This window comes from Natator depressus, chromosome 9 (assembly GCF_965152275.1).
Source record: "Natator depressus isolate rNatDep1 chromosome 9, rNatDep2.hap1, whole genome shotgun sequence".
Classification (NCBI taxonomy): domain Eukaryota; kingdom Metazoa; phylum Chordata; order Testudines; family Cheloniidae; genus Natator; species Natator depressus.
The window spans coordinates 6,541,572-6,559,742 of NC_134242.1; the positions used below are offsets into that span (position 1 = coordinate 6,541,572).

Sequence of the window (18,171 nt, forward strand, 5' to 3'; positions counted from 1 at the left end):
GAACTGCAACGGTTTTGATCCCTTCTGCCACTGCTGTTCAGGACCCCGAGGCAGGGGTGAACTCCGGGTCCCAGTCACTCTGTGGCCAGCTGCAGCACAGTTCTGTGGTAGCTTGCCTTGGTTGTTAGAGCAGCAGCATGAGAATACTGCAGCAGCTTGGAGTAAATTCCACAATGGAGGGTTTTGTTGAATTAAATATGCGAATAAATAATTCAGTCCAGTGTCCCCTACGGCAATCATTTTCACAGGGATGTGTTTAATGACACCTCACAGTTGTGCTGCTGGAGTTTGTCATTGGGCAAGCAGGAGGATTTGGCAGCTGGGGCTTTGGGGGAGATCTGGAAGGCAGCTTGGGATTGTGGGACAAACACAGTAGCTGGCATTTCTGCGGCACCATCACCTCTGGGTGGTCATTGTTAGGTTTCAGGGTCAACACACATGAGATAAATGAGGGCCAGTCACACTTATGATCTATTGTGCAGAACAGCTGACCAGGCTCTGGGCGCGGATCTCCCCATCAGAGGCAAGAAGCAGAGATCCCTGGCTCTCAGCCCCATACACTGTCCCTCTTCGGTCAGTGGAAGTGCTCTGGGTGAGGATGCGCACCACTGACAGAAGGAGGGTTGGAATGGGTAGGTCCTAGCTACAAAATGTAATCTTCTGGGGGTTTTAAGTGAAAGCCCAGATTCCAGAGCCCGACCCACAGGGATGGCGGAGCCTGTGGTAAATTCTCCTCTGCAAGTCCCCTCTCTTGACCATCCCCTCTGAAAAAAACACAAACGATCCGGGCCTTGGGAAAGGAATGACTGCTAATCAGCGCCTGGTTCTCCAGCGCCCTGCACTGTCTGCAGACAAGGACACTGGTGCCAAGGCAGTGCGAAATGCCCCCAGATCAGAAGGGTAGCACTTTACTCCCAATCTGTGACTGAACAAGGGGCAGGGCCCCAGAGACTCCAGCCCCATGGGATTATTATTAATTATTTATGTTACCGTAGTGCCTACAAGCCCTGCTCGTGGAGCAGGACCCCATTGTGCTGGGTGCTGTACAAACAGAACAAAAAGACAGTCCCTGCCCCAGGGAGCTCACAATCTAAGTATAAGACAAAAGACAACAGATGATATGGGCAGACTGGGGGGAGGTGACAGGGTGTTCACTCCACACCTGCCCTGAAAGCGTTAAGGAAGTGGAGAAAGGGCCCTAGTGTGATAGGCCCCACCATGAGGAGGTTTTAGGCTGGAGAAGTGACCCCTGATGGGAAGATGAAGCTCAGTTGGGCTAGTCTGAAGCATTCGCTCTGCTGCCCGCACCATCAAAGGCTGGGGAGAGCTTGGCTCGGCTCAGGGGCTGGGCCCGGTGCTGGGTTCCAGAGCCAGACAGCAGCTCCAGGTTCAACCTCTACCCCTCTGCCCCCCAGTAGGTGGTCAGGCGACTCTGGAGACTCCAGAGCAGGCCTCAGGGGCGGGGAAGCCTCTTCGCCACCCACATGGCGCCCCTGCAGATGTGGCAGGGCACCATGGCAGGCGGTGGATTCTTCCTTTCCCTTGGAGCGGGTTTGCCAAGGGCACGTTAAGGTGAAGTGCCAGCTGCGAGGAGCTGAGGGGCGGGGCCGCGGCGGCTTTGAAGCACACGATCGCTTTCAAAGGAAGCAGGAGGCATTTAAAAAAAAAAAAAAATCAGTGAGGAAGTGACCAGCCCAGCTGACTTCCAGCATGTGGCTCCTTCACCGGCTGCTCAGCAAAGGCTTGGGCCCTGGTCTATTCCCCTCTCCTAAGGGCAAGCTGAAGCTGCTACTGCTGCAGCAATCCCATATCCGGCCAGAATCCAATCTGGTGATTATCTTAATTAGATTCTAACCAGGCTGCTGGCCACGCTCTCCCCCACCCCCGGCACGTGTTTACAAGGTTGGAGCACAGGAAATGCAGCTAGCCAGGGCAAAAATATGGCCCCAAAACAGCCAGAGGGGCTGGCGCTGTGCGGAGATGGCACAGCTGCGCAGGGGGCACGGAAAAGGGGTGATGATTTCATGCATAAATATAGTTAATTAACAGGGCCGTTAATTATTGATGATCGCCTCTTGGGAGGGGCTGAATGCCCTCCATTCCCAGGCCTGGTTGAAGGGGCTTAGCCCCTTGCAAAGAGCCCCTTTATTTAGCGCGTCACGCCCTCTCTCATAATCAGTGATCAAAAGGCTGGCCCACGTGGCGTGTTACTATGTAACATGTCTATTTTGGTAGGAGCTAGAGGCCCCATTAGGCCAGGCACCGTGCAAACATAGGGAACGGCAGTCCCTGCCCCGGAGAGCTCACAGTCCACGTCAATGTCTACATTGCAGTCAAAGTAGGGTTGCCAGGTGTCTGGTTTTTGACCAGGTGTTCCGGTTGAAAAAGGGACCCTGGCGGCTCCGGTCGGCACTGGCGGCTCTGGTTGGCAGTGCTGATCGGGCCATTAAAAGTCCGGTTGGTGGCACAGCACGGCTAAGGCAGGCTCCCTGCCTGCCGTGGCTCTGGGAAGCAGCAGCATGTCCCCGCTCCGGGTACTACACATAGGGGCAGCCAGGGAGCTCCGTACGCTGTCCCCGCCCCAAGCCCCAGCTCTGCAGCTCCCATTGGCCGGGAACCATGGCCAATGGGAGCTGCGGGGGCGGTGCCTGCAGATGGGGCCATGCGCAGAGCCACCTGGCCATGCCTCCATGTAGGAGCTGGAGAGGGGACATGCCGCTGCTTCCGGGAGCTGCTTGAGGTAAGCGCCCCCGGAGCCTACACCCCTGCCCCCCTCCTGTGCCCCAACCTTGGGACCAACATCACTCCCCACCTGAGATCCAAGCTGCCACCAGGGGTTCCCTGATTGTACTGGCTGGGACAGCGTGTGGGAGAGGGGAGCATAGTGTGTGTGTGGGGGGCATGCAATTGCTCTCTACTGCTGACTCCAGCCAGTTGTTTCCTCTTAGACCCCCAGGTTGCGTGGTGATCACGATGCCTTCTGTGGGGCACATGGTGCAGGTCGAGGCTGGGAGAGATCCTGCCCCCCACGCCTCCACTCCGCTGCTCTTCAGGGATGGACGCCACAAGCCCCATCTGTTCCAAAGCCAAGAGGACGCATTGCTTTAATTACAAGGGCAGGCTGCCTGTGCTCTGCCAGCCGCAATCCGGGATAGGGGAGGGTGGGCAGGCGATGGGAGAGGGGGCAGAAGGAGATCTCCCCGGGGTCCCTCATGTCCTGACCTGAGCAGGGGGGAAGCCTCTGATCTCCAACTTCCTCCTGGTGTCCTGCGAAGGACGGTGTTCTTGTGCATCCACAAGACGGGGGCCGAGCTGGATGAGCCGGGCCAGTTTCTGACACACACCCACAAGCTGGAGGGACACTCATCGAGAGGGGAGCTCAGTCTCCGTGGCCCGTGCAATCCGTGGCCCCTCCGAGGCTGCCAGGGGGTGGGGGTGATGATCGTACCGATGGACATGTGGACGCCGCACTCCTAGCTGGGCTGTGACCTTCCGGGTCCCATCGCCTGGGCTTGTCCCTCCTGTCAAGCCTGGGCCAGGAGCCCGGTCTAGCTTCTGAGCTCACGCGTCCAAGCAGCCTCCCCTCCTGCCATCACAGCCGCCTTTCTTCTGGCCAAAGGGGCATGGACCGGACTCCCTGCCCAGCTCACCCCTGCTGCTCTGTAATAGAGAGACATGGGGTGTCCCTATTTCTCCTTGTCCGTTCTCCGCCCCCGGGGCTGGGCTCCATGCCTCCACACCCCCACAAGGCCCCCCGGCGCTCTGCTAGGCAAGTGCCCTTTAATGTATTTGCAAGGCCAGCCGAGCCGATGGGGCTGAGTTTTCTCTGCTGAGCCTGGAGCGGCTCATCCCTTTGCAGCCAGCCTCCTTCCCCAGGCCGGCCAAGCGCACCACCTAGACTTCCGAAAGCAGCCCGGAGAACAGGCTGGGTCACAACCAAGGACTAACTGACCCCCCGGTGGCCCAAAGCAACTAACTTCTCCTGCGTTCCCCAGAGCCTGCATGCATGCTGCCCGCCTCGGCCTCTGCACAACGGCAGCCAGGCATACGGGGCGCCACCCGGTGGACGAAGAGCCTCCAGCGCAGGCTGCTTCTCAGCTGGGCACAGTGGGGTGTTTGGCTCCTCTCTCCCGCTGTTGCACAGGAGGGGAGCACAGACCCCCAGAGAGGCAGGGCCTGATTTCTTTCCAGGGTTGGGCAAGGGGCTTCAGTGCCATGCCAGCGCGGGGCAGAGCTGGTGACAGAGCCTGGGGTGTTTCCCAGCCCAAGGGAGCTCTCTCCCCTCGGCCCCAGTCATGCTAACTCCACAGATGTAATTCAGGCCCCATGAGCTCCTCCATGCCAGGGCAAAGTGGCCACAGGACAGCCGCAAGGCCCCCGAGCTTACCCGCCTCCCCAGCAGATGCAGGGCTGGGTCTATGCCTCTCCCCAGGCCGGAGGGCCTGGCATAGGAGTTACGCCAGCAGCAGGTGTATCCTTGGCCGTTTGGGAGGAGGTGAGGCCGGGGCCATCCTCCACCCCAGCTAGCCCTCAACTGCCACAAGGCCCAAAGGGGGCGTCACTGGGATTGTGTTGATCCCAGCAGCCCGGCTGGGAGGAGCGGGGGGCAGTTTCGTCCCGGAGCCAGAACAGGGAGTCCATCCATCCCAGACCGCATCTGCCCCGTCCCTGCCTGACCCCAGAGAGCACGCTCCATTCCCAGATGCTTCTGTCAACAAAGACAGTGCAGGTAGCCGTGGCAAAGCCCCGTGGCCTCTGCTTCTCCATAGAGGAGGCAGAGCAGAGACGGCAGCCGGGCGACCCTCCCCCGGCCTGGGTGTCATCCCCTGAACACCCCTGCCAAGGGATCAGCCACAGAGCTCCCTGCAGTGAGAGCAGTGCCAGCATTAACGTGGGGGCTTATTGCTACCCTAGAATCCCAGGGCCCTGGCTCAGCGAAGTCCTGGCAGCAGCAGATGCCCAGAAAGACCAGGCCGACATGAGCTGCCAGGCCAGAGTAGCTGCCTGCCACGTGGCACTCTGCTCCCCGTGACAGCATCTCCTGCTGGGTGCCATGTGTCTGCCGGACACCATGGAGCTGAGCAAGCTTTTGCTGTGTAGATGTCAGTTTTCTTTGCCATATAAATTGGGGGGGTGGGAAGGCACCTGCACGCAGTGAAACCAGGAAAGGGACAGGGAACGGAGTATGGCAGTATCCCACATCCATTCTCTCTGCCATCCCATACGGCTCAGGTTACAGATCCAGTGAGCATTTTCTGCCAGCACCCCGTGGCATCTGGGTTCTCGCTGCCTCCGACCTCATCCCCGGTCAGAAGGATTTTCCAGCAAGAACAGAGCTGACAGGTCTGTTGATGACGTGCGAGTCGGAATAGAGCCCGGCTGGCTCTCCCAAAGCTGTGTATTACTGTGAGTGTCAGCTCTTTGGGCAAGGGACTGTCTGTTGTTCTGTGTCTGCGCCTCGTACAACAGGGTCCTGCTCCAGGAGTGGGGCCCCTAGGCCCGAGGGTAACACAAATAATAATGAATGTGGGTGTCGCGGTAGCACCAAGTTCAATCACCTTCTCTTCCCTGCAGAAGAATTAATAACGTACCAACGCCCCACAGATCTTCCTATAACCTGAAATGGAAGAAAAGCCAGAAACTCCACTCAGGGCCAGTCTATCTTACGTGGACAGTGCTCAGAGACTACATGATGGGCAGCAGGACCACATACTTAGAGCTAAAGATCCCGGCTGAGATCAGCGCCCCGTTGTGCTGGGTGCTGCACAGACCTGTATATGTCAAAATGACCTGGACAAACTGGAGAAATGGTCTGAAGTAAATAGGATGAAATTCCATAAGGACAAATGCAAAGTACTCCACTTAGGAAGGAACAATCAGTTGCACACACACAAACTGGGACATGACGGCCTAGGAAGGAGTACTGTGGAAAGGGATCTGGGGGTCATAGTGGATCACAACATAAATACGAGTCAACAGTGTAACTCTGTTGCGAAAAAAGCGAACATCATTCTGGGATGTATTAGCAGGAGAGTTGTAAGCAAGACATTGGAAGGAATTCGTCCACTCAACTCCGCACTGATTAGGCTTCAACTGGAGTACTGTGTCCAGTTCTGGGCGCCACATTTCAGGAAGGTTGTGGACAAATTGGAGAGAGTCCAGAGAAGAGCAACAAAAAGGATTAAAGGTCTACAAAACATGACCTCTGAGGGAAGATTGAAAACACTGGGTTTGTTTAGTCTGGAAAAGAGAAGACTGAGAGGGGACATGATAACAGTTTTCAAGTATGTAAAAGGTTGTCATAAGGAGGAGGAAGAAATATTGTTTTTCTTAACCTCTGAGGATAGGACAAGAAGCAATGGGCTTAAATTGCAGCAAGGGAGATTTAGGTTGGACATTAGGAAAAACTTCCTAACTGTCAGGGTGGTTAAGCCCTGGAATAAATTGCCCAGGGAGGTTGTGGAATCTCCATCATTGGGGTTTTTTAAGAGCAGGTTAGACAAACCCCTGTCAGGAATGATCCAGATAATTAGTCCTGCCATGAGTGCAGGGGACTGGACTAGACGACCTTTCGAGGTCCCTTCCAGTCCTACGATTCCATGTCTATGCTGGATTCCCAGCTTGGGCAGGTGTAGCCACCCTCGCTCTGACTGAGCTAACTCGCTGCCAGGGAGGTGTGCGCAGCGGGACGGCCTAGCCGCCCGAGTATGTGCAGACATACCCACAGCGAAAACACTCCCGGGCCTAGAAGTGCTCTCAGCCTAAATAGACAGGGCAGGAGGAAAGGCAGGTCTGCCCGAGGTTTAGGCTCAGGCAAGCCTAATGGGTGGTGAAACAGTACTTCTTTGGGTCAGGAACGTCAGAGACATGTGGTGGGGCAGAGAGGGGAGTTTCGGAGTCACTTCTCAGTCCTGAAGGGGCCTTTGACTTATTTCCTGGCTTTGGTAGATCTGTGTCACTGGGGCAGTAGGGGGAGTTTTGAAGGCGTGTGTGTGAACCCAGCAGCCACGTCTGCGAGCTCCTGTGGTCAGCGCAAAGCTCTCCCCACCTGTCGGGAACAGCAACGGAAGCAGCTTTTTAAAACACCCATGCCTGAAACGCTCATTTTAAGGGGCTCCTTGAAAGGGGGGAGGTGTTCACACTCACACCCACCCCCTGCAGAGCTGGGTCCTGCTTCAGCACTACCGTGCGCTTCTAGCAACCTCTCGGAATAACCTCGGGGGCGTTTCTTCCCATTACAGGGGTTCTTGGACCTTCCCCTGCGGTGTCTGCAGCTGGGTACTGTGGGAGACAGAAGCCAGGACTGGACGGACCATGGGTCTGACCCCATCTGACAAGCCCTGTGTTTCCAAGTAGCTCACGCCCCCCACCCCCCGGCACAAGAGACCTGCGTTCGAGAGCGTGCGGAATGCTGCTGGTGCATTAATGCTTAGAAACGGTGACGGCTGGTGCCTGCTAAATGCCTCGAATCAGACAGGCAAACAGATCAATACGGGGGCCCTGGACTGGAATAACGACAGCCCGCAAATGCTGCTGCTGAGGAGTGAGTGCATCGGCAGAGCAGAGGGGGCTGGGCTCCAGACTAGCTGGGGACGCTGTGGGTCAGGACACAGTTGTACTGAGCGGGGCTGTGCTCGGTACCTAGCCATGTTCCCCCTGTTAGTCTCCCGGGGGATGTCTACCCTGCAGCTGTGAACGAGCCCCCCAGGCCAGGTAAACAGACCTGTACTAACTCCGCTTACGCGAGTGTGCTAGAACTAGCAGTGTGGCCATGGCAGCTCCGGCATAGTTGGGCTCGCCCCCCGAGCCCGGATCCAGGGGGTCGGGCCGGCTGGGGAGCACGGCTGGGTTAGCACGCGAGCTCAAGTCACTCCCCAGCTGCAGTGCGGACATCTCTAGTGGTCGGGGCAGTTCATTTGCTCACACGGTCGCGGCAAAACACGGAGCTCTTTGCCGAGGCCCGGGGCGCGGGTGAGACAGTCGCACCCCGTGGCTGCAGTCACTTTGTCAGGGAAGATCTCTCCTTGGCAGGCTGGAAGGGCGTCCGATTCCCCTGGGGTTTGCTGGGCGATTGCCTAGAGTTAGGGCGGAGCTGTTTGTACTGCAAAGGTCAGGCTTCAATGTACCTGCCTCTCTCATGAGCCCCAAAGCACCTCCCGGGGGGGGGGGTACACAACACCCCATTCACTGTTATATTTCTTGAGTCACAGGGTCGGGGATCTTCGTGATCCCATGCCTCAGTTTCCCCCTAGGATCCTGCGCTTTAGTGGCCAGATGCCCAGTATAACAAGCCAGACCTATTGAGCTTAGAGCTGTGTAAATCAGTTGGCTCAGTGTCAACTTGGTCATCTCAGTTTAGCTCTCCACTCCCCAATCTAAAATGTGTCCTCCCCCACCCCATTTTACAAACACCGTGGGCCCAGGTGGCAAGGGATGAAAATTAACCCACTGGCAGCTGTCCCATTTGGAAGCAAATTAACTTTGTAGTTACACTGACGCTCAAGGGACAGCAAGAGAGTTACAGGGCTGGATGCTGGCCTCAGGTCCCTGGCTGTAAATCAGGAGTCGTTCCATTGATTTCGGAGGAGTGAGGCTGGATTTACACCAGTGTAACGGGGAGCAGAATCTGGCCCGCCAAGCCTTTCATTTCTTGGTCACGGGGCAGATCCAGCCCAGCTAGGCAGCAGCCAACAATCAGAGGGCAACCTCAGTGAGCCAAACCTGGCATCCCAACCAGCCATGTCCCCTGATGCCTCATTACTCTGAAAACCCCCCAAGTCCCCCAAACCTCCATTAGCCGAAGAGGTGGTGTCTCTGTGACAACCAGCTTGGGGGGGGCTCTGGAGCGAGAGCAATGCTTGGGGCTGCTCTAGAGCTTTCCATTAACTAGCCTTCACACACACCTGGGGAGGCAGGTAAGTGGGGGGGAAACTGAGGCACAGAGTGGGAACGTGACTTGCCCCAGGCCATAAAGGCAGAGCTGGGATTGGAACTCGGGCGTTCTGGGATTCCCAGTCCTGTGGTCAGGCCACTGCTCTCCTGGTCATTACCCTCTCCTGAAAGTCACCTTGCCCTCCGACCATTGCCCAGACCTTTGCTTCCTGCTCCCATGAGCCCGGCCCTGTCGGGCCCTCGCTGTGCCCAGCAGCCAGTCCTCTCAGTAAGAGCAAAGGACAGCGCTGCCAGCAGTCACCTGGGAGGCAGAGCAGGGTGCAAATCACCTGGTGGGACGCTCGGCCTGCATGTGCTACTGACCAGCCTGGGCCTGTATTCGATCCAGCACCCTAGCTGCAGCAGACCCCTCTGCCACCCCTCTAGGGACTTCTACCCGCCAGAGGGTGGTGCTGTGGTTTGAGTGGCTGGGAAGCCAGGCCTGGTGCAAGGAGCTGGATTAATCCACAGAGCCAGTGTGGGAAGTGGGGTCCCGCAGCCCACCCCAGTGCCCAGCTCTGGCGGGCGGGATCCCACCTCTGGGAAGATGTGGCCGGTTCATCCACCGGCCTCTCTACAGAGGCCGCCACGAGGGGGTCAGTCAGCCCCCATAGGGATGAGGACACCGCTCCCCTGACCTAGACAGAGCCCCCCACAACTCCGTTCATGCAGGCCACCCAACACGCAAAGGCTGGCAAGCGCTTCTCGTCACTGCCAGCCTGGGCTGGGAGAAGGGGCAGTCTAGCAGCCAAAGGCTCCGTTTCCCCCCCTCCAGAGCCCTGAGCCAGCTCCCCTTCCCCTCTGATGAGTCATCGCTCTTCCTGGTACGCGGCTGGAGGACACGACAGTGCAATGGAGGGAGGACACATGTGTGGCTAGGGGAGGGATACCATCGGTCGCAGCACATCTGCCTCTGGAAAAGCAAGCTCTGGGGGCTGGAGAAGGAACTAGAGAGCTAGGACAGGGGAGGTTCTGAAGGGAACCCCAAGGGCCAGCCAAGCTCAGCTTAGAGGGAGGTCTGAGTCCCCAGGGAAGCTAAAGCCCGGGGCAGGATGCGTTTGATGCTAGCTCACGATCTATCTGCTCTGCGGAGGGCAGGGGAGGGACTCTGTGGCTTCTTTTCTGGTGTCATTCCCAGGGCATGGCTGACTGTGACTTGTACTGGTGGGCTGCTGCCCACATGCCTCCATGGGTGCGTTGCAGGCTGGGAAAGACAGCTCCACCTCCACCCCTGTGCGATGGGGACGTTCGCTCCCTGGAAAGGGAGGCCGTAGCCTGCAGCAGGCAGCGGATCAGGCATTGCAACGTTACAGGGGCCAGCAGCATTCCCAGTCCTGCTGGACCATTCTGTGGGTTGGCTGGGGAAGGGGCTGGGGAGACAGAGCTGCTGTCAGGGCAGCTGCTTGGCCAGGTCATTACATACCCCGTGGCTGATGGCAGGTCCAGCTCCCCTCCCACACGATGTTCAACAGACATGGAGCCGGAGGAGCTACGCAGTGTCTTCGTTAGGGTGCTGAGATCTTAACAGACAATACAAAACAACAGCGAACCAAGGACCCAGGGCATGGCCACACATCCCTGGCACTGCCGGCCACTGGGCATGCACACTGGCTTGCAGAGGGGCTGTAGCAGACGGGGGCGAGCCAGTGATTTTCAGACAAGTGCTTCAGTGCAGAAAGTTAATGTCAGCAGCCTTGTGGTGTGACCCTCCAACAACAAAATCCCTGGGTGCGGCCCCCACCCCCCCACAGAGAGACCCTACAATAACAGCTGTGCGTACAGCCGCCAACGCTTCCGGAATTACCCTGCCCAGCCCCAGTGCCCCCGGGCGCCCACAATCAGAATGGAAACGGTCATTTAAAAATTAAGCGCGCCAGTGCATGGCCCTGTCATTTGTTGATTGCCTGCCAAGTGCCATGCACCCATGGCTGCATAAATAACAACAATAATGCAGGGCACAGACAATCTGAGCACGGCCGAGCAACCCTACAGTAACAAGCCAGCTGCCCAGCTCTCACAAAAGCCCCTGCAATGACCCACTGGCTGCCCAGCCCTCTTGACCAAGCCTATGGTAACGAAACAACGTCCCCAGCCCTCCCCCTCCAAAAAAGACCCTACAAAAACAAGCATCTGCCTGGGCAATGGATGAAGAAAAGACAGCTAGCCACTAAAGAAAGAGATTGGTGAGCCAAACTTCCCGCTATTTATTTGGGGGGGGGGGAGAAGAGGGGGGATTATGAGAAATACCTGCAGAGAGCTAGTGTCCTTTCTAAAGCCACAAGAGCAGAGGCAGAGATGTCTGTCCTTCGAGCGCTTTGCAATCGCGTTAATTCCTGGGCAGCTTGCCAGCAGCCCCCCTTTGTGCATTGTCCTCCCAGGGCCGGTGATCTGTCCTCTCCAGTGAGCTGGGTCCAGACCTGTCCCCGGGCTGCCCATCAGCCCCGGCACAGGAGCCAGCTACCGGCAGAGGCATCTCCCAGTGCTCTACAGGCTCATGTTCATTACCCGGCAGGGCTTTGCCAGACAAAAGGCTCTGGTTTTAAAGGCACATGTTCCAATTCCCCCGGCCCTGCTGTGTTCTGATTGGCTGGGCCAGGGCAGGGCTGATTCTTCTTGCTGGCTCTGTGGAGCCGCTCAGATTGGAAAAAAAGGGAAAGGCGTGAAAGAAAGGGGTGGGTGAAAATGCACACCACACACACACACATACACACGTGCGTGTGCACCTGGATCCCCACACACCTGCAGGCACCTGTGGAGAGAGAGACACGCACAGAGCCATGCACTGCTGCGTACACACACGCAGGATCAGACAGGAAAGGCCTCTCCAGCTTGGAAACCACAAACCTCCTGTGGAAAAAGCTAGCTAATGCTGGGCCAGACAGGGCGCTGACGCGAGGACAAACACTTCCTTACTCACGGACTAGAGAGACATTTAGCCAGTCAGCCTGTGGCTCCCTTGTTCTGCCCTGGGCTTTCCTGCCCCCTGCTTCTGTCCCAGTCCTCCCCTTGGCCACCCCTTCACCCTAGTTCTTATCCACACCTCTCTCCTGTGAAAAGAAAAGGAGGACTTGTGGCACCTTAGAGACTAACTATTTCCAGCAGGGTGTGCGGGGGGGGCTGCCATCTTCCAGCTGGCCAGCAGGGGGTGCTTTTGTACTGATTAATCCATCCCTTTGGCTGAGGCTGCGGGACCCTCCCGGCCCTGGCCTCCCTTGCCCTGTCTCTGCCAATTCTTTATTTGGGATCCAGCGAGCGGGTCTGGCAGATGCTGAGCGAGGTAGCCCTGGTGCTCCTATGCCAGTGGCTGAGAACACGCCATTGATCTTAGACAGGGCTTTAAACCCCAAATAAATAGGCAACAACAGGCAGGGCAGCCATGGCACAGGGCACTTAGGATGAAGGTCTGATGATGGAATATCCATCAGCTTTGCCTCGGGTCATTGGCTCGTCCAGCCCAGCCCTGATCCCCCATACCCTGGGCCTCAGCCCACGCTGCTTAGGCAACCGAGTAAAATCATGGGCACCAGGAACCTGGGAAAGATCGGGGGCCAAACCCAGCCATGGCGTGACTCCAGGTGGGTGAGTGGAGTTATGCCAGCAGTGCAGCCGGCTGCTAGTATGCAGTGCCTAGGTACTACGGTGATGGGCACTGGCTGGACAGTAAGCAGAGGGAGCCTCTGTGAGCTGAACATAAGAATATAAGAACGGCCAGACTGGGTCAGACCAAAGGTCCATCTAGCCCAGTATCCTGTCTGCCGACAGTGGCCAGTGCCAGGTGTCCTAGAGGGAATGAACAGGACAGGGAATCATCAAGTGATCCATCCCCTGTTGCTCACTGGCTGGCTTTACTCTTTGCCCACAACTCAGCAGAGGGAGGAGCCCCATGCTCGCCCAGCATGGGAAACTGAGGCACGTGGCAGGCAAGCGGCCTTCCCAAGGGTACACAGAGTCAGTGGCAGAGTCAGGAACAGAACCCGGGAGTCACACTCCCTGCCGGAGTTGGGAGAAAACCCCGACAGAGCTGTGATTTTTGGCCTGGACCAGGCATGCCCCTGCTCTAAGCACTCCTGTCTGCCTTTAGCAGGTGTTCTTCCTATAACAGGGCTGAGTCCCTTTGACAGGCATTCATGTGAGGGAAGGGAAACATCGCCCACAATGTAGACCCTGCAGGAAAAATGGTTGGTTTGAGTCTTCTAATGAGATGGGACACTCCTCAGCTTCAGAGCCCCATGGCACGGCCAAGCACCGGGGCTGGGCCGCTGCAGGGGGCTTGTTCAAAACGTTATTCCTATTACCTGGGCAGGAGGGACCGTCACAGAAGCTCCTTCACTGCCTGCTGGGCACCGGCTGTCCTCTCGCTTGGATGGCAGGGTCTGAAAAGCCAGTTCCCCTGGGGAAGCAAAGGGTTAATGCCAGGGGTACTCAGCGCTTGTGAAACCCCCAACTTAAAAATAAACAAAGAACTGAAAAAGATCCGGGCTGGGGGGCCGAGGTAGAAGAAATCCCTCCTCTGGGTGCCTCACCCAAATCTGCAGCCCATGTCCCTTTAACAGGTATTCGTGGCCTGCCTTGGACTCAGGGCCAGGCATGGGCTGTTCTCCGTGAACCACGTTCCTGCGTGCCTGGTGTGTGTTTGCCTGGCTGGGGTTGCTGTGGCCTGGCTCCTTTAGGGCCTCGCACAGGGCAGGGCGAAATTACAGGCTACAGGTCGCTGGCGCAGTGAGTCTGTTTGAACAGGAACCGGCTAATTATACCCATGCGTCTGTGGCTGCGTGCGGATGGATGTGAATGTGGTTGTGCACACGAGGGGTGTGTGTTTAGGAGTGAGTGTGTGTGTGTAGGTGCATTGGTGAGTCAGTGCTCTTGTGCGGAGGAGGGAGGGTGGTTAGGAGAGCCTGTGTGCATTTGTCAGTCGTTGCTTTTGTGTGTGTGCCTTTGAGTGTGGGTGTACATTTTTGGTCAGCACTTGTGTGTGCATTTGTGAGTCAGTGTTTGTGTGTGCATTTGTGAGTCAGTGCTTGTGTGTGTGTGTGTGTGTGTGTGTGTGTGTGTGTCCCAAACCTTCATGAAGGAAGCACTTCTTACCTGACCTCTCTCGTTACAGTGTGTATGGTAACACCCACTGTTTCATGTTCTCTGTGTATATAAAATCTCCCCCCTGTATTTTCCACTGCATGCATCCAATGAAGTGAGCTGTAGCTCACGAAAGCTTATGCTCAAATAAATTTGTTAGTCTCTAAGGTGCCACAAGTCCTCCTGTTCTTCTTAGAGAGCGAGGTCTTCCCTCCACGCCTCCATCCCCCCACCGTTGCCCCTGCAGCAGGCAGGAAGGGGAGGGTCCTGAGGCAATGTGAGGGGTCTCTGTTGCTGGCAGGGGAGGTGGAGACCAGGCCAGATGTTGGCAGACGTGCTGGCTCCTGCCTCCCAACCAATCCCAGGAGTCTCTTCCACTTTGAACTTCTGAAAAGGCCTTGGCTGATCAGGTCCCCTTTGTTACCCAGGGCCAGGTCTGAAGGCCTGAGCCAAGGCCAGGGACCGGGGTCAGAGCCGGCCCCTTCAGCCGGCAGGTCTTCGCCTCACTTTGTTCAGACCCCCAGGTCTCTAGCCAAGGGGCCTAGTTCTTATCTCTCATGCTGAGTTGAATCTCAGACCCAGTGGGGATGTTCTCAGATGGTTTGACAGCTGTCGTACGTACGGGGCACCATGCAGTCAGTCCAGCTCAGCGACCAGCTTCTCTCCACCTTGCGTGGCACTGTGTGACCGTATGGCCCATAATCTCACACCCACATGAACAATTCCCCCTAACTAGTGCGAGGAGCACAGAGTGCTCTGCACCATATTGGGTGGACACTAGGGCCTGGATCTTCAAAGCTAACATCCACTGAAGTCAAGGGGAGTTAGGTGCCTAAATACCTTTTAGGATTTGGGCCTAGGAGCCACGATAGCTGTTGATACTGGGTGTCCTTCAATATAATCACCCTTAGCATGTCTAAAGCCCTGTCTGACTCCAGTGGTGCCAGCTTTCATGGTGCCTCACAAGATCTGTGGGAGCAGGTCTGGTGGTTGCTAAATGGTGGTTTCCCCATTTCACAGATGGGGAAACTGAGGCGTGGTAAAGTTAAAGGGCCAGGTCTGCTTCGAAAAGCAACCCCACCCCAATGGTGTTGTGGGCTCCCTGGCCAAGTTTGCTCAGCTGACCCCTGGAGAAGATGTCTTTCCTTCCAAGTGTCACCCCTGCCAACTCCCCACGCGCTCTGGCAGTCAGGCTGGGTCTCTCCAGCCTGTGCATTGCCCCCCCCCCTCCACACCCAGTGAGGATCCAGCCCTCACCTAGGCCAGGTCCCTGAGCTGATGACCCAAGCTATACTCCTGGGATCTGTACTTGGCCCCAAGTTCTCTGTGGAGATTGGGACCAGGCACCTCAACCCCTTTGGGGTTCCCTAGGGTGGCTTGAAATTGTTGCTTGAGTATTCTTCTCGGGCGGTCTCACGCTGCCATCTCCTTGGATGGGCCTGGGACTGGCACAGCGGGGCCCCTGCCCTAGCACTCCCTGGGAGTTGCTAAGCAACCCCTGCCACCCTTGGAGTTGGCATATTCAGCAGCACCCAGGACAAAGCCTCCGTCTTCCCCAGTCCACTGGATGCCAATCACCGGCATGGGCTGTTAGTGCTGAGAATGCCACCCCGTGATCCCAACACCCCGACGCAGCTGGAAAGCAGACACAGGCAGATGCGAATGAAAGGGACCAGGAAGGAAGGAGGTGAGCGGACAGCAGGGTCGAACAGGGATCCTTTATCCACACCTAGGGAGCAGAGAGGGCAGGGCATAGAGATTACAGCGCTGGCAGCAGGCTGCAGCCTGTGTATGGGGCTTCAACCCCAAATGAGGTCCGAAAGCATGAATGCTACAGCTTGAGCTAAAGGGGAACAATTAATAAAGGTTGAAAATACCATCAGAGGTTTTGTTCGGATACATGTTCACAGACGCTTGGCTGCAGGATTTCCCCAGTTCTGTTAGGCACTTAAAGAAATGGCCCATTATCTAAAAGGGCCCAATAACCACCAGCGCCTATTGGGATTCTTCTCAATGGGAGCTGCTGGGAGCGAAGCACTTTGAAAATCTGGCCCAGCTGCAGGTGCTGCGCATTGTTTTCTGTTATACAGAGTCTTCCCTTGGCTTTTTCTCAGTGTGCGAGCAAATGTTCAGTCTTGGGAAGACATGCTGTGGGTTAGTGTTAGTTTTGCTGTCCAAGGTTCTGTGTAGAGAGAGATGGGGGAGCAGTAGAAGAGTTTGCTCCCTGTCTTGATCTTTGACTGGAGTCAGATCTTGAGGCAGAGCAGCTCTCTGGGAACTGAGCATTGGCGTTGAGCTGAGAGTCCTGAAAAACAGGCTATCCTGCATGCTGTTTGACCATCTCTGTTCCAGGCCTGGGGTATATAGTGTAAATGAAGAACAAGTTACACTTAGACCCCATGTTATGGATTTCTTCTCTACTGGGAAGCCAACCTGCTCACCACTGGAGAAAGGTAGACAAGAAATAGCCCCCTCAATACAGGGAGGCAGAGGGATAGCTGTTGGGAATTTCTGAGTAGCCTGTAGAATCACAGAAATTGAAGATGGAGAAGACCTGTTAGCAGATCACTGAGTCAGGGTAGGCTTGTTCCCTCCATTGTATTGACATGTGTCTGATCTGGTTTTAAGTAGTGCAAGCAGTGAGGTTTCCACCATCCTCTTCAGAAACTCTCCTAACTGCTAAGAGAAGTCACAGTTTGAACAGCCCCCCTTGACAGTCAGCTTACATTTTCCAGTTCTCACTTGCATCTTTTTATTCCTATTTGTTCCCTATTGGTCCTCTCTGAACAACTGCTCTCTGTCCTTAGTGTTGAAATACCCTGGCTAATGTGTCTGTGCCCTACTTCCCTCTAGTGGATGAAATCAGAATTGTCAGGCTGTGTGTCATAGGCCCCGTATCACTAAGAGTGAGTCTCTTTTACCTCAAGAGTTAGGACCTGAGCTTTTAGAGCAAGGGGACAAAAGTTCTGTCCTGCAAAGTTCTGATTGGCCCCTGCAAGCAGTAAAGTGACATCCTATCTGGCCATGGATTTATGACAGTATGTATATCATCCCGATGCTGGTGGAAAGTCATTGCATCCCCCTTAGTCATCACTCAGCCAAGTCGCGCAGATTGGGTGCTTTTCATCTTGCTGCGTGGTAGCTGGAGGCACTGACAGGAGTGCTAGTGAAACCAGGCACCCTGCCCTTCAGTGTGTCAAATCTGCTGCAGTTCCCATCGCAGCACGGAGGAAATGATCATAAACACTGATCAGGGAAAGTTATGCTGGATCAGCCCGGAACATCCTTCCACGGCTCCGATCAGCTCTTATTTTACAGCTCGGTTTATGAAGCAGGGTTCTGAGCTTCTGTTTTGAAACATGTAAGAATGAGCCATGTGCTCACACCCAGATGCCACAGTTGCTGGTCATTTTTCACAGAGCCAGCCTTTGTAGGGCTGGAATTTGGAGTGCCAACACATAGCTGCCTGTCTGGAGGGCTCTGTTAACTCAGCTGACACAGAGAACTGAGATAGCCCCAGCAAGTTCACCCTGATCCACCAGGGGGCAGTGCAGTACACACGCAAAGGCTGGGTCAGTACAACACTGTTTTGGGGACCTTACTATCTAGGGACCTGATCCAAAGCCCACTGAAATCACTGGGAGTTCCTCCATTGACTCGTTTGGGAACTGGATCAAGCTCTACTGGTGATAGAAAGGGCAGAAGCACTAGTGTAGACAGGACAATTTGAATCCTGCTCAGAGCAGGTCTGAAACGCGTTAAAACCACCTGAGCTCTGTCTACATTAGGGCTCCCACTGTTGCTACTGTTCACTGCATCAGGGCTAGTGTGACGGTGGGAGATTTCAGAAAAGGCACCACACACGCACACTCACTCACACAGACACACACACACACACTCTTTCACAAGCACACTCACACGCTGTCTGGAGAAGAATAACGTGGAGAAACTGGCAGACTGGCTTCCTGTCCTGATTCAGCCAGGAGAACAGGAACTAAATTGGAGGCGTCTATCACTGTGGGGACTGAGTTGTGGATGGCTTCCTCATTGATGATAATAACCTCACTTTGCCAATCTGCAGTACCATTTGCCCAAGGAGCCCAAACTGCTTCGTATACGTGCACCAGGCCTTGCCATGCACACAACCACAAATGCCCCTGAGGCCAG

General features: G+C 55.9%; 1 long non-coding RNA gene across 1 annotated transcript; it reads right to left on the bottom strand.

Annotated features, from left to right (window-relative positions):
- Positions 1-2,812: 2,812 nt before the first annotated feature.
- On the bottom strand, positions 2,813-11,438 carry LOC141993342 (uncharacterized). The gene is made up of 3 exons (XR_012640820.1): positions 11,179-11,438; positions 3,223-3,660; positions 2,813-3,075 (listed from the first exon to the last, which is right to left on the bottom strand). It is a non-coding gene; the product is annotated as an uncharacterized LOC141993342 (long non-coding RNA).
- Between the last annotated feature and the right edge of the window lie 6,733 nt (positions 11,439-18,171).